This window comes from Nematolebias whitei, chromosome 6 (genome assembly GCF_014905685.2).
Source record: "Nematolebias whitei isolate Nwh7 chromosome 6, NemWhi1, whole genome shotgun sequence".
NCBI lineage: Eukaryota > Metazoa > Chordata > Actinopteri > Cyprinodontiformes > Rivulidae > Nematolebias > Nematolebias whitei.
The window spans coordinates 18,020,986-18,036,866 of record NC_056503.1 but is presented as its reverse complement, the minus strand read 5'-3'; positions in this window follow the sequence as shown (position 1 = coordinate 18,036,866).

Genomic DNA, 15,881 nt, shown 5'->3' with positions numbered 1-15,881 from the left:
CACACGTGTATGTATATATATATATATAATTGAAAATTTTCTAAAAAGTGCTGAGCTGATATACAATCACAAAGACGTGAAGATGTAGAAGAACAGACAAAGCATAATGAAACACACACAGTTAATCAGACTTATCTATTCCCATCATTGCTCCAACATTTATTTAATATAAATCTTACATAAATCCCCATAAAAATAAAACATCAGAACCCAACAGCATAGCTGTTTGTTTTGTGTGATTGCTGAATTATCATAGTAATCAGATAAAACAGTAATTAACAGCCTCTGCAGGCAGTTTTTCTTTTTAATTTGGCAATAAACAGCTCACACATCAGGAGAGGGAGTATTAAAGTGAGCTGTTGTACAAAATCAGCTTGAAACATTTTCATTGGGTCTTTATTAAGAAGACATTTCCCATTTAAATCAATCAAAATATTTATCGTTTGTATCTCCAGCTAACTGACTGAATGAATTTTTTTATTTTTATTTAATGTGTTGTTGGTGAGATCAGCCTGCAGGTGGCAATGTTGAGCTGTGAATTCAAGTTTTAAGTAAGTGAATTTACTCTGAACTCATTCCATATTATTTAAATCTTCCTCCACTTGGAAACTATTTTTCATATTCATGCTCCAGCCCCTGATTGGCTGTTTTATCTTTATTCAAACGCAGTTAATTACAGATTTGTTTCAATGGATGCTTTCAAAACCAGAAAAACACCTTCAAAGTGAAGATGATCTTTAACAATGGCACGCCAAGTGACGAGAAGTGATAATCAGCTGCTTGTGTGATATATTATAAGAATTATTTTTATAGGGTTTTTTTATTTGCACCTGAAGATAATTGTAGTGGACTGTGTTTGTCACGGATGGGTCTCTAGTAGAAAGATCACAGAGATTTGGATTCCCCAGGCGCAGATTTAACATAATCCTCGACTCGGAAGCATCTTCAGAAACTGACTTGGGTTCAACAGGAAACTTGTGTGTGAGAGGCACTGGATCAGAACAGAAATTACTCATTAAAAACTGTGCAGTTCAACTAATGAACACAAAGTGCTTTCAACGTGGTTTTAATTGATTTACTTTAATTTTGTCCACTTGTCTGTTAACAAAGTCATTAATGTAATAATTCTGATTCATATTATTGCTTTCCTGTTTTTGATTTTATGTTTCTGTGCATTTTTTTTTTTACATTTTAACTACTTCTGCTCACTTTGCACAATATTAAAACCAAAACATTTAGCTCATTCAGTAAAATCTAGACAAATCTTATGCTTTTCAAAAACATTGTTCTTCTTGGAATCTGCTCCAGCAAACTTCTTTTTTTGTCCCATTCTTTTAGTTTTTAACTAACATTTAGCTACTTTTAGCATTTGCTAGCCTTTTGCTACATTTAGCTACTTTTTGTTGCTTCCAGCTAATCTTGCAACTTGTAGCTTTTTAGTAGTCTTTTAATACCTTTAACTTTTTGCAGTCATTTTTCTACTTTAGCTAGCTTTATGTTTCTGTTAGTTACCCCTTGTTACTAGAGCTGTCATTTCTAACCCGAACCTGGAGTCCAGCCCATCCCGACCCAGATTAGGGCTGGGCCGGGCCATAATAACGTGCTTAATGTGTGAGCCGGGCCGGTGTCTGGCTTTTGATTGTGTCAGCAGATGCGTGCGGCTGACGATACAATTATATGGCAACATGGCTTGCCATAAAACATCAGCCGCATGAGACCATTTGACCAGGCACTGACCGGCCTTGAAAGAGGTTTAAAAAAAAGTTCAGTTAAAGAAAGACATTCAAACAAATGAGACATCTTTGTTCTTTCCTTTACAAGGTGGTGGTGTAATTTAAAAAAAATTCAGCTGCACTCAGCGGACGCGCGCGGCCGATGACCCAAACAGGTGAGATCCCAAAATATCCGACATGTCAGAGCAGGGTCCGTGTATGAATAATGCAGAATGCAGATAGAAGCAGGGATTTAATGAGCTTTGATGGCCATGAAAGGACAAACATCCCTCAGCTCCGATCTTCTGCCCCCTTTCAATCAGTCGTGCGCATCCGCCAACCATTAATAATTGTACAAGCAGTCAAAGCTTAATTAAAAATGTTGTGTGTGTGGGAGGGGGGCTTCGGCTTCGGACCCTTTATTTATACAGGTTAGTCTCATTGAGCCTCAAGGACTCATTTACAAGAGAGACCTGTAATGACCTGATCATGCCAACTTTTGGTGTAAAATAGAAATCTGCACTTAGGACTTGCATCTTTTGTTGATTTTATAGCATCTGTGCATCTAGCTCGGCCTTGTGATACATTAGCTGGAGTTCTAGTTCAAACTCTTCCTTGCTGCTTCTAAGTAAAAGCTCAAAGTTTTCTTGTTCCTTTTTTGGTAGGACACATAGTTTTTCTAGTTCCGCTGACACAGCATGTCATCATTTGTGTCCTCTGGAGGTTCGCTGACTAAGTCATTTTAAGTCGTGATGTCCAGTTCATCGTCAACATCCGGATGATCATCAGCTCCATCTTTCACTTCTTGCAGCCAGGCTAGAGCCTCATGACACACATCATGAACACTCTTCAAGCTGAAATTATCATAGGTTTCACACTCCAACTTCAGTGAGCCCATCATTATAACATCTCAGCTAACCCCTTTCTTTTTAACATTTGCAGCTGTTATCATCTTAGTTACAGCTGTTTTAGCTTGTCCTCACCTTCTCTTCAGTGTCACAAGGTCTAGTTCTCCTGCATACATGGTTGCCAGTCGTGTTTGACTGTATGTTACAAATAACATAGATTAGTCAATTGTAGTTGTTGTTTGTTGCATGGTGAATTACACAGTGAAGTGGGATGAATTGTAACAAAATTAAAATTACAATATTTAGTATTTTATAACATTCAAATAAACAAATTTATAAACATACGTTTTAGAGCTTCATAGCAAATCAAATGAACAAATCACAACCAAAGTTGTTCTGGATTTAAATGACATGTTATAGGCTTAGACTGCTGAAGGACAAATTGATCACATTTCCTCACTCTGCTGCTGTCTTTACTTACTCTACCTGATTGCTTTTGTAATTATTTCTATCACTAACATCTGTTTGTTTTTTGTCTTTCTTCCAGTCGAAAGTGCACCTGGACCTGTCATTTTATGTTTGTTTATTTCTCCTTCCTGTCCTCTCAAACCCAACCGGTCGAAGCAGATGGCTGCTCGTCCTGAGCCTGGTTCTGCTGGAGGTTTCTTCCTGTTCGAAGGGAGTGTTTTCTTTCCACTGTTGCCTTTGTGCTTGCTCAGAATGAGAGACTGTGATGAAGTGATGAACAGGATCTTCTGGCTTCCTTAGATAGAGAACTTTTACAAATTGGCGTTTATAACGTAGGTGAATGTTTCTGTTCATTGCCTTGAGACAACTTCTGTGGTGACTTGGCGCTATAAATAAACTGAATTGGATTTGAGTTGGAACACGTCCATATTAAATCAATCTGTTGCTAGCATCATGCTAATTAACTGCTAATGTACAGAATAAACCCATAGAAAACTGCTAGCATCTTCAGCTAGCTTCAAACTATCCACCTGCATTTTCTGATTGTTTACAATGTACAAAATTATCTACACAACTTACAGGATGCTTAGCATTGTGGTTACAACTCACCATGTTGGGCAATTGAAAATTATTATGATTGAAATAATTGTTTGAAAAAAGGGGCAGGTATAATAAGATTTTTTCTTCTTTCTGCTGCCTTTCATTTTAAATCTTTTGTATCTTTTTTTTATATTGTTATGGAATTGTTTTGTACTTTTTAAAATGAATAAACTTTATACCATACCATACCAATGTATTTGATTGTAAGTAAGAAGCTTTCTTAAGTTTTATTTAGCTCACTGGCTTCTCATAATGGCGGCAAAGACACTTCTGTTTTTTGGTCAAGTCATTTCCAGTTTCCTACAAATTCACTCAAAATCAATGTAAGCACACTTAAGACCCCCCCCCCCCCCCACACACACACACACACACACACACACACACCCAACCCCCGTGAATTAGAATTAGAAGGAGTGAATCCTCTGGCAAATAATGAACCATAAAAATAGTACTTTGGTTCATTGGTGCACTGTAAATGCATTTTAATCTTTCTTGTTCCACAAAAAAACGAAGATTTTTCTGTGATCAGACAATTTACCACCCTCAAATTGTTTATTAGAGGTCTGACAAAGAGTTTGATTAGTCTGTTTTTTTTCTCAGCCAGAACATTTACTCACAAACTGTGAAAACAAGACAAAGTGGAGCGGAGAAGAGCTTCAGCGTCAAATTTGACTTAGCATGTAAAAAAGAGAGACTCAGACAAACTGCCACCTCCAGATGTTCTCGTTGGCTGTTAAGAAGCACGAATCACATTATTTTCCTCACCTCACCGAGTAAAACTGGAGAGTGTTTGCAAAGACAAAGGTTACTCTATAAAACCTCTGCAATGCAGTGGTGACTGTGAATCTCAGCTCAGTGATTAATCACTTGTTCAAATTCTTTACGTCAAACTAACATTTAATGCAGTGCGGTCATTTTCTTCTTATTTGGCCTTTTGATAAATGCTTCAGACACTGAGCACCTATTTGTGGATACACCTGTATCCACACCTGTACTCTTCTAATCATGTATTTCACTGTTAATTTATTTGTTTTAAAGTATGTGTTTCATTTGTAATAATTACAGGGAATCTGTTAGTATAACTGTGTGTTATTGTATTTATTGCACATATTAGTGCTTTTTATTGTCCTTACTTATTTTAAAAATGTCACTAAAGATTTCTGTGCACGTGTACTGATCTTTAGTGCAGAGCACTTACAGTTGATTACCTTCAGTTGCTGTTTTGGAATGGGACTCAGCTAGTACCACATCAAATTTTTGCTCAATATCTGTAAAAATGTACTGAGTTATAGCTGATGTTCTGTTGGCTGAGGTTTATTAGCTCTGGCCCATCTTGAGTCAGATTCACCCACAAGGTTATTCTCTTCAACAATCAGAGAATATCAAATTTTAATCTGTCCAATGGTTCATGAGATATTTTACTAACAGGCACAAGAGATGTGACAGGATCTGTGTATTTTGCTGATTTTGTTCGTAGGCGCTTTGTGTTTTATTTATCATCAGTTTGAATTGTGGTTTTGTGATACTTGTGTTTTTTGGTGTTTGTCTCGCCTCCTCTCCTGCACACAGTATTTGTGTTATTCAAGGATTCAAGTTTATTTATTGTCATTCTCATCACATGTGGTACATGAAGTGGAACGGAATTGTGCACTCAAGGTCCCAGTTACATCCAACAATACCAAAAATATAAATTGTAAAAAGAAACAGTAAATAGGGATCTAAGATATAAACTAAGATATTCACTAAACGAACGCCCAATGGTACGCTAAATTCTAAAATATATGCCAGTCACTAATAGTGCAAAACAATACACTGAACAACAGCAGCACAATTCTCATAGGTTCTGTTCGACTATAATTTACACACTTAATGTGAGCGGAGTCGGGCTCAGAGCTGACCCCAAAACTAACAAAAACTGGGATTTATTCAAAGCATGCAACAAAAATACAGAAACAAGGCGCCAAATGTGAAAAAGAAATAAATCTACAGCAGCAGAGTGGTTCTGATGACAGTGAGGTTATCTTAGCAACATGGTCCAGTTAGCAGCATGATACTGTTAACAGTGAGGTTTCTGTTAACAACATGGTCCAGTTGGCACCATGGTCTGGTAGCGGCGTGGTCTTGTTGTATATGACCTATCGTTTAGGCATAAAATAACTATTAACCACTAGAAGTATGAGAATGTTGCAAATGAATATTTGAACATATGGCAGCCAACATCCGCTTCTTCATTTTCGGGTCGTGGGGTTCACTGGTGCCCATATCCAGCTGTCACTGTGTGAGATGCAGGGGACACCCTGGACAGGTCTCCTGTCTATCAGAGGGACGCATAGAGACAAACAAGACAAACAACCATTCACTCTCTCACTCACACCTAGAGACAGTTTAGAGTTACCAATCAGCCTAACATGCATGTTTTTTGGTCTGTGGGAGGAAATAGGAAAAAAACAACAACAAAAAAACTCCCTAGAAAAATTAGTGACCAAAAAAATGAGATCATGAATACAGGAAGTTGAAATGAGTTTCCTCTGCAGGGCAGCTGGACTCTCCCTTAGAGATAGGGTGATAAGTTCAGTTATCCAGGAGAGACTCAGAGTAGAACCGCTGCTTCTCCACATCAAGAGGAGCCAGTTGAGGTAGTTTGCACATCTGGTAAGGATGCTTCCTGGACACCTCCCTAGGGAGGTGCTTCGGGCATGTCCAACTGGGAGGAAACCCCAGGGAAGACCCAGGACATGCTGGAGACACTATGTCTCTTGGTTGGCCTGGGAACGCCTTGGGGTCCTCCCAGAAGAGCTGGAAGAGGAGGCTGTAGAAAGAGATGTCTGGACCTCTCTGCTCATTTTGCTGCCCCCAAGACCAAAGTCCAGAACAAGAGGACGCTAATGGATGGATGGATGGATGGATGGATGGATGGATGGATGGATGGATGGCAGAAAACCAGAGTACCCAGAGAAAATGCATACATGCATAGAGAGAACATGCAAACTCCACCCAGAAAGTCCCCAGGCTGGAATTTGATCCAGCGATCTTCTCACTCAGAGGCAACAGCTGCGCCACCATGCCGTCCTATTTTTTATTTTTTTAAGCGGGGTGAAGGTCCGCTTGTTAATATGGAGGTGGTGGAGACAAAAACTTGTACTGGGATAAGCTTCAACTTCTAAAAACTTATGTGAGGTCCAGTTTTGTAATATATTGCATGCCAATGATCAACTCAATCTAGTGGTTCATGAAGTATTTTGCTAACAGACAATTAAATTTACACAGACACTGACAGCAACAGGATTATTTTGGCAGATGAAAATAAATGAATGCTATCCAACTTTCTGTTGTAAAAGAATAAAAATAATCAGGAGCACTGTTGGAGTTTTAGGGAAAATATGAGTTTTGTAAGAGTTCGAGCTGCATTTTCTTGGATTTTGGCTCCAAGTCTGAGCAAAACGATGTCGTGGTGAGAAGCTGAAGAAGCTCAGAGTGACTGCAGGGCAGGTGAGGAGGCAAACAGGTGAGATCACATCTCTCCACACACTTACCTCTGTCTGCTGCAAGGACAGATGGTCCAACACATGCCTCGGCCCAGACACGAGAGAGAGAGAGAGAGAGAGAGAGAGAGAGAGAGAGAGAGAGAGAGGAATTCAATCATATGCCATAGTTACCCCCCCCCCATTCCCCCCAAACCCCATTCCCAATATCTTCTCCCTCTACCACTCCCTCACTCCCCTTTATCATTTTCTCCCATTCCTTTTTCATCTTTTTAAGTTGCTTCATTTCAGATGCATTCATACATTTCCAATATCTTTATGTATGAGTCTCGCTGACTCCATCCTACCCTCCCCACCTCCCGTTGATGCCTCCCTCCCTCCAACTCCCCCCCCCACTCTCTCTCTTTTTCTCATCTTCTCATCTCTGCTCTCCCTTCACCTCCTTTCCTCGTCCTTTCTCCTTTCCTCATTCCTCCTTTCCTCTCTTCCCTCCCTCCATCCCATTACTGTAATCCATCACTCTTCCATCAGCCTCCATGCAAACAGGCCTCCTGGTTACCATGGTAACCACCTCCGGCCCGGCAGTGCGCAGCCCCTCTCCGATTGGCTGGCAGGACCCAGGCAGTCTCAGTCTGTCTGGGAGATGTGGTAATTGGCTGGGAAGCCACACACACGCACACACACACACGCACGCACACACACACATACACACACAGAGAGTTCAGTATGCTTACACTGACATATAGTAGCCTCCTTACACACAGATACACACACATTTAAGCAGTCTGGGTCTAAATAATCCTACATGTGTGTACTCTGTTGGGTATTAAAACACACAAACACACAGCATCACAATCCTCAGAGATATGAAGGGAGTCTGAGGTCAGAGTAATGAAGCTCATAAGATGGGAGCTCTAGGCTGTGTGTGTGTGTAAAGTGATTTTGTGTGAAAGTGCATGTTTGCGTGCACACACATGCCTGAGTTTCTGTGTGGTACGCAGGCGTTTTTGTGTGAGTTTCTCTCTAGGACGGCTGGAGTTGGGGGTGGTGTGTAGGATTTTTGGAAAAGGTTGGCAAGCTGCCAAAGGATGGATGAAGGAATTGTCTTTTTTTATTTAGAGCATTGTTAAAAATACCTATATTCACCGCTCTGGAACCAAGTGTGCACAAGGTTTTATGTTCTGTCTCCTGGAAGGAAGCAGCGAAAAAGACAAAAAAATGAAACTGTTGATGAACTTGACTTTGCCACGCTGCTGCCCAACACGGCAGCAGTGATGAATGCCTCATCTCCAGGAATACATCACAAATAAAAGCCGTACCTGCCCTGAATAGCAAAGTGTCTTCTGCACCATTCCTAGAAAACAATTGTGGACAATAGTGCTTTTTTGTCTCTGCTTTTGGAGATTAACGGCCCATCTTGGCAAAACATTGCGGTTCCTCACATCCGCATGTCTTTTGTGAAGTCGTAGCCAATTAAATCTCTTTCAGGAGCTAGAAAAGGTTAGACTCATTTTGGAGTGGTAAAAAGAAGGGAAGGTTTTAGTTGGAGTGTTTAATTTAAATTGGAAAAGATCTTTTTTTTGTAAAAGCTGACTGATCAGACTGATTTGATAGACTGCTTGAATAAAGGTGGTGGTGGTGGTGGTGGTGGTGGTGGGGGGGGGGGGCTCAGCTTTTAGTCCAGCAGAGACAGAACAAGTTCTTTACACCTGGACAAAAATGAAACACAGACAAAGCAGACAGACGGGCAAACATATGTCTAAAAATGACTAAACTAATTACACACCTAGAAGAAATATATATATCACTTCATACCAGACTATTAAACTAAAAAAAATTTTATTTAAAAAAATTCATAAAGTTTTATCTTTTTTGGTCATGTGTTGATATTTTACACACAAGATCTCACACAGAGAGTCAGAGATTCTTTATTGTTGTTCCACCGTGGAACGAAATTATGTACACAGGGTCCCAGTTACATTCAGCAATAAAATGTAAGCGATAAACAATGATAACATCTAAGATATGAACAAATAAAAACATAAACTAAAAATACACTAAGCACTGATAGCATAAAAACATTACGTTGAACAGCAGCACGAACATGAGCAAGAGTCTGTGTGAGCAGATGAGTACGCATGAACACATCAACATTGAAACAGATCAGCAGCAACATTGAAACAGATCAGCAGCAACATGTGTTAGGATTGAGGTTGGATCAGAACCACAAGAATTCAGAAGAGATTTAAAAGGTTTTATTAATAAACAAAGAGCTGCCGCTCTCAGCTGGTGTTGGTGGTCAAGGAGCCGGAACAGAGTCTTGTAAGGCTCATTGGGTATGTTTACATGGACATAAGTAACCGGATCAAATGGCCGGTCGGAATAAAAGTGTGTCATGTAAACACTCAGTTCGGGTTATTTTTTGTGTATTCGGCGCGTTCCGATATAATTTGTGATCAGAACGAAACGGGTGGTTTATGCTGATCCGTAACCCGATTGGTGCGCATGTAAATGCTTGATCTGTTCGTTTTTATCTGATCGTGAAAAACCGACCTGACTGCGCATGTGCGACTTTGCCATTTCCGCCTGGCTAACGCTAATACTATTAGCATGTCAGGGAAGCAAAACTGGTCGGTGAGCGACACAACATTTCTACTAGAAACTTTGAAAGAGCTCAAAATGATCTGTATTACCTAGCTCAGTCAGGGAGTGCAGTAACATCTCCACCATCATTAAAACCTGTCGCGTGTCCATTTTGGGTGCTCAGGTTTGTTTATGTTCACCCCGGAAGTAGAACTTCTTCTTTAGTGTTTTTTTAAGGAGAGTTTACCACTCTGCGCATGTCAGTCCTGCTGTTCAGAACAAAGCCCGCTGCATGTAAACGCTCGTCATGAACAGATTGTGCCCATGTAAACAATACATTTGAATTATTCAAACAAAACACATTTCAATACGGTCAAAGAATTCTGCGCATGTAAACATAGCTAATGAGCCGGAGGCAGAGCGCTGAACAGCGCGGAAACGTCACTGAGGGGCGGTGTGCATCGGTGGTCTTGAGTGGGTGATCTAGAGGTAGAGTCATGGCAGAAAAAGTTGGCAACAGGATCTGATAAAAGTGACAGTACCCTAGAGCAAGGCAAAACTTGGAGTCCAAAAAACAAGCATGTAAAGGCAGCAAAAAGGCAGCTGAGCAGAGGTACAAAAGGGCAAGACAAAAATCAGAGGTCGAGGGGCAGGCAGGAGACTGAGAACAAGATCAGGATACTATAGAGAAACACTGGAAGACTACTCACCAAGGGCTTTTGATATTCTGGCACCAGACAGTGAGGGAGAGAAGCTTTTAAGCACCAGAGCACAGGTGTTTCCCATGAACACCAACGACCTGCAGCGAGAGGAGGTGTGACAGACAGAAAGCTGCAGATACCATACCATACCAACTTTATTTATAGAGCACTTTATGCACCCAACAGGACCAAAGTGCTTTACACAATTATATAATACAATACAATGATAAAATGGAAGGGTAAAATTTAAAACAGGAATAGAATAAAATAAAATACAAACACAATAAAACAAGGTAAAACATCTCAGATTGTGCTAAAAGGCCAAAGAAAAAAGATGAGTTTTAAGAAGGGACTTAAAAACCTCAATTGAAGAGGCCTATCTTATGTTCAATGGAAGGTCATTCCAGAGCCTGGGAGCTATCACAGAAAAAGCTCGGTCCCCTCTAAGCTTACGCTTTGTCTTCGGGACCTTCAGAAACAACTGGTCAGCTGACCTGAGTGAACGAGAGGGTGTGTAAGAATGTAGCAGCTCAGACAGGTATGGAGGGGCATGGCCATTTAAAGCTTTAAAAACAAATAAAAGTATTTTAAAATGAATCCGGTAATGCACCGGCAACCAATGTAAAGAGGCCAAAACAGGAGAAATACTGTCAAATTTCCGTGTACCTGTTAAAAGTCGTGCAGCTGCATTCTGAACCCTCTGAAGCTGGGAAATACATGAATCACTAATACCTATGTAAAGTGCATTGCAGTAATCTAGCCGTGTGGTCACAAATGCATGGATTGCTGTTTCAAAATGCTGTCTGGGAAGAATTGGTTTTACTTTAGCCAGCTGCCTCAAATGAAAAAAGCCTGACTTTACAACTGTTTTAATTTGAGACTCCATCCCAAGACCAGCATCCATCTTGACCCCTAAATTTGTAACAACTGGCCTGACATACTGAGCCAAAGAGCAATCAACAGGCAGAGAGTCTTCATTCGAGCTGCCAAAAATCACTACCTCTGTCTTGTCTTCATTTAATTTCAAGAAATTTTGGGCCATCCATGCCTTCAAATCCTCCAAACATAGAAACAGAGACCGAAGAGAAGTGGAATCTGCTTTCTTTAAAGGTAAATAAATCTGTGTGTCATCAGCATAACAATGAAAAGCAATCCCGTATTTCCTAAAAACAGAGCCAAGAGGAAGGAGATACAGTAAGAACAAAAGAGGACCCAAGACTGAGCCCTGCGGAACACCACATGATAGAGGAGCAGAGGATGATCTATTGCCATCAAGACAGACACAAAAAGTGCGTTTTGTCAAATAAGACTTAAACCAGTCTAGAGCTGTTTGACCAAGGCCAAAGCAGAGCCAGATAGGAAGCAGAGCTGACAGAAACCAAATGAACATAGAGAAAACTAGAACCCAAGCAGTGAAAAGAGTGTTTTAACAAAGAGCAAAGTGTGCATTGTGACAACATGATGTGATTTTTCACAATGATTGATCTGGTTAGAGATTCATGAGTCTAACAGCCTCAGAGTAGAAGCTGTTCCTCAGTCTAGTGGTTCTACACTTAATGCTCCTCAACCTCCTTCCGGTGGGTAGTGGGGCAAAAAGTGTGTGTGCTGGATGAGTGGGGTCCTTCATGATGCAGGTGGCTTTCTTCCTGCATCTGAAGGTGTAGATGTCTGTGATGGTGGGGAGACTGACTCCAACAGTCTTCTGTGCAGCCTTCACCACTCTCTGCAAAGCTTTTCTTTCTGCAGCTGTGCAGCCTCCATGCCACACGTTGATGCTGGAGCACAGGATGCTCTCCACTGCACACCTGTAGAAGGAGGTGAGGACTGAGCTTCCCAGACCAGCTTGTCTCAGCCACCTCAGGAAGTAGAGTCTCTGAAGAGCTTTCTTGATCAGGCTGGTGGTGTTGTTGCCCCAGCTGAGGTTGTCATTCATGTGTACACCCAAGTACTTGTAGCTGGAGGCCACTTCCACTGCAGATCCTCTTATGTTCATGGGGGTGTATGTGTGTTTGTTCCTTCTGAAGTCCACAATCATCTCCTTTGTCTTCTTCACATTGATGTGAAGGTTATTCTCTTTGCACCTGCTCTCCAGGTGTTCCACCTCTTGCCTGTAGCTGGACTCATCATTGTTTGCGATGCATCCCACCACCGTTGTATCATCTGCAAACTTTACAATGTGACAGCCTGGATGGGTAGCTGTACAATCATACGTGAGCAGAGTAAACAGGAGAGAGCTCAACACACATCCCTGAGGAGAGCCAGTGCTGAGGGTTATGGTGGAAGAGGAGAAGTTGTGGATCCTCACTGACTGTGGTCTGTTTGTTAAGAAGTCTATTACCCAGTAGCAAATGGAGGGGCTTAGTCCTAGTGTGAATAGCTTGTCCATCAAGGTTTGGGGGATCATAGTGTTGAAGGCAGATGTGAAGTCCACAAAGAGCATAAGGACATAAGAGTCTTTCTGCTCCATGTTGTTGAGCGCATTGTGGAACAGGAGAATTTGTGGATCCTCACTGACTGTGGTCTGTTTGTTAAGAAGTCTAGTACCCAGTAGCAAATGGAGGGGCTTAGTCCTAGTGTGAATAGTTTGTCCATCAGGGTTTAGGGAATCATAGTGTTGAAGGCAGATGTGAAGTTCACAAAGAGCATATGGACACAAGAGTCTTTTTGCTTCAGGTGGTTGAGCTCATTGTGGAACACAGAGGAGATGGCATCCTCTGTTAATCGGTTCTCACGGTATGCATGATGAGTGTCCTCGTTGATGTTGATGGTTGTTTTGATGTGGGTCATGACCAGTTTTTTGAAGCATTTAGCGACTATCGGGGTCAAGGCCGCTGGCCGATAGTCATTCAGACCAGTCATTGTAGAGCTTTTAGGGACTGGGATGATGGTGACAGTCTTCATGCAGGTGGGAATTGTCTCCAGGGTAAGTGAGGTGTTAAAGATGTCTGCCAGCACCTTGCAGAGCTGATAGGCACATTCTTTCAACACTTTTCCGGAGATGTTGTCTGGGCCGGTTGCCTTGTGCATATTAATCTTCCTGAAAGTACTCCTTACTTCTGCTGAGGTCACGTTGAGATGCTCTTCATCCAGTGGTGAGGTGAGTCTGGTGTTGGGTGGTCTGGTTGGGTCTTCAAAGCGTGCATATACCTTGTTGAGGGCATCAGGCAGAGATGTGTCTTTGGGACATTGTTCGCTCCTTCCTTTATAATCGTTATACACTTAATGCCCCTCCACATGCTCCGAGGTGATTTGACCGTCGATCCTCTGTGCATATGTAGCCTTGGTCCTTTTAATACCATCAACCAGCTCTTTCCTTGTCCTTCTCAGCTCCTGCGAGTTTCCAGACCCGAAGGCAGTGTTCCTGGCTTCCAGCAGGTTGCGCACCTCTGCTTTCAGCCAAGGTTTTCTGTTCGGTTAACTTTTAACATATCTTATGGTGGAGACAGTGTCAATACATGACCTAATGTAACCCAGAACTGAGGATGCGTATTGGTCCAGATTAAGCGAAGTTCTATTTTCAGCAGCTTCTCTGAAAACCTGCCAGTCTGTTCGAACAAAACAATCTCTCAGTATGGGGCCACTGTCCTGGATCCAACATTTAACTTTCTTTTGTACCAATCTGGAGCATCTCAGCGGGGGCAGGTAAGCAGGAGCCAGGAAGATTGTGATGTGAGAAGAAAATCCTAGGTGGGGGTGGGTTTCGGCTTTGTATGCATCTTTTATATTCGTGTAAACAGGGTCCAGCGTGTTGTTTCCGTGTGTTAGTATGCTCACATGCTGGTTAAAACTTGGGAGGCAGTCCTTTAGATGCACGTGATTAAAGTCTCCAGCTACCACTAAAAGAGCCTCAGGGTGTTTGTTCTACAGCAAGCTGAGGAGATCACGAAGCTCCTGCAAGACATCATTAGCATTAACATTAGGTGGAATGTAAAAAACCGTAATGAAAGTCACTGCAAGCTCGTGGGGTAGTTAATGTGGCTGACATTTCACTGTTATTTGCTCCAAAGCCTTCGAGTATGAGCCTTTTACAACAGCACGGTTCGTGCATCAACTTTTACTCACGTAAATGCACACTCCGCACCCCCGTAATTTCCCCGTTTGCTCGCTGGTCCACTCGAAAAAAAAGTCTGTCATCCAGCTGGAAGACTGTATCCGGCATTTCACTTGTAATCCATGTTTCTGTGAGGCAAAGCACTGCACACTTCATCATCTCTTCTGAGGTACCCGCTGTCAGACAAAGCAAATCCATCTTGTTGTCCAACGAGTGGACGTTCGACAGAAAGAGAGACGGGATCGGGAGTTTTCCGGCTTTAGCATTAGCTGTAGCCTTACCAGAATCCCCGCCCGGCTTCTTCTCTTTTTAAGCTGGGAGCAGCGCTTCCTCTTCTGCATGTTGGAACGCCTCTGCTGCAGCTTCCAGGTAGATGACTTTAAGATCTGCATTCTGCCGAGCGTAGTTTTGAGTTTGTTGCTGATTTCTGCCATATTTCGTGGCAAATCCACTCCTATTCTCATCAATTCGGTTCGGCTATAGTTCACATGCATAAATCGTGCGGAGTCAGGTACAGAGTCAATCTCAAAACTTCTAAAAACTGGGATAGTACCGGGAGCTTGTGAAGCTGCAACTGCTCTGAGCGTGGCCATCTTGGCAATGTGTTAGCACTTGGAGTTCGTGTTGAAGAAAACTCTCAGCTACACATAATTTTAAATTAACTGTTAACATGGTTCAATTATAAGCATTTTACTGGATGAATTTAGCTGTTTACTTGCTGTGTCGGCCATCTTGAACTAAGTTGAGTCTGTCAGTCTTTGCAAACGCTTTAAGGAAAAGTCTTGTACCATCTGTTAGCACATGCAGTATGTTTTGGGGTTGACTCTTCAACTACTGTCTCAACAAACTGCAGCTCAATATCTGTCAGATCAACTGTGTTATTATCATATTTTGTTATCTAAGGTATGTTAGCAGCAGGGTGGAACCCTCAGGGCCTTCAATGCTTTCAGAGAAGTCCTAAAATTGCAGCAAGTATGAAATGTTACGTTTAAAATAATGGAATGATTATTTTAATAGACTAAGACTAAGACTATGGGGCCGAGATGGTGTAGAGGCAGGGCAACCAACTCAAGACCAGAAAGTCACAGGCTCAACTCCCTGCCATGCCCACATGTCACTGTGCCCTTGAGCAAGATACCTAATCCCTAACTTCTCCCTGGGCGCCTACATAGCTGCCCACTGCTCCACCTGGGTGTGATGGGTTAAATGCAGAGAACTAATGTTGTCATTGTATAGGAACATACAATGATGACAACATATAGCACTTATATAAAATAAGCATTTTCAGTGTGGGTTTTCTTAGCTACTTTCTCATATTTTCTGTAAGCTACTTTGCATTTGAGCAAAACTTTTTTTTCATGAAAATAATTATCTAATCAGATTATTTAGAATTTTTGTCTCCAGACAGAAACAGAAGGAACTCTCATTTTTTAGGA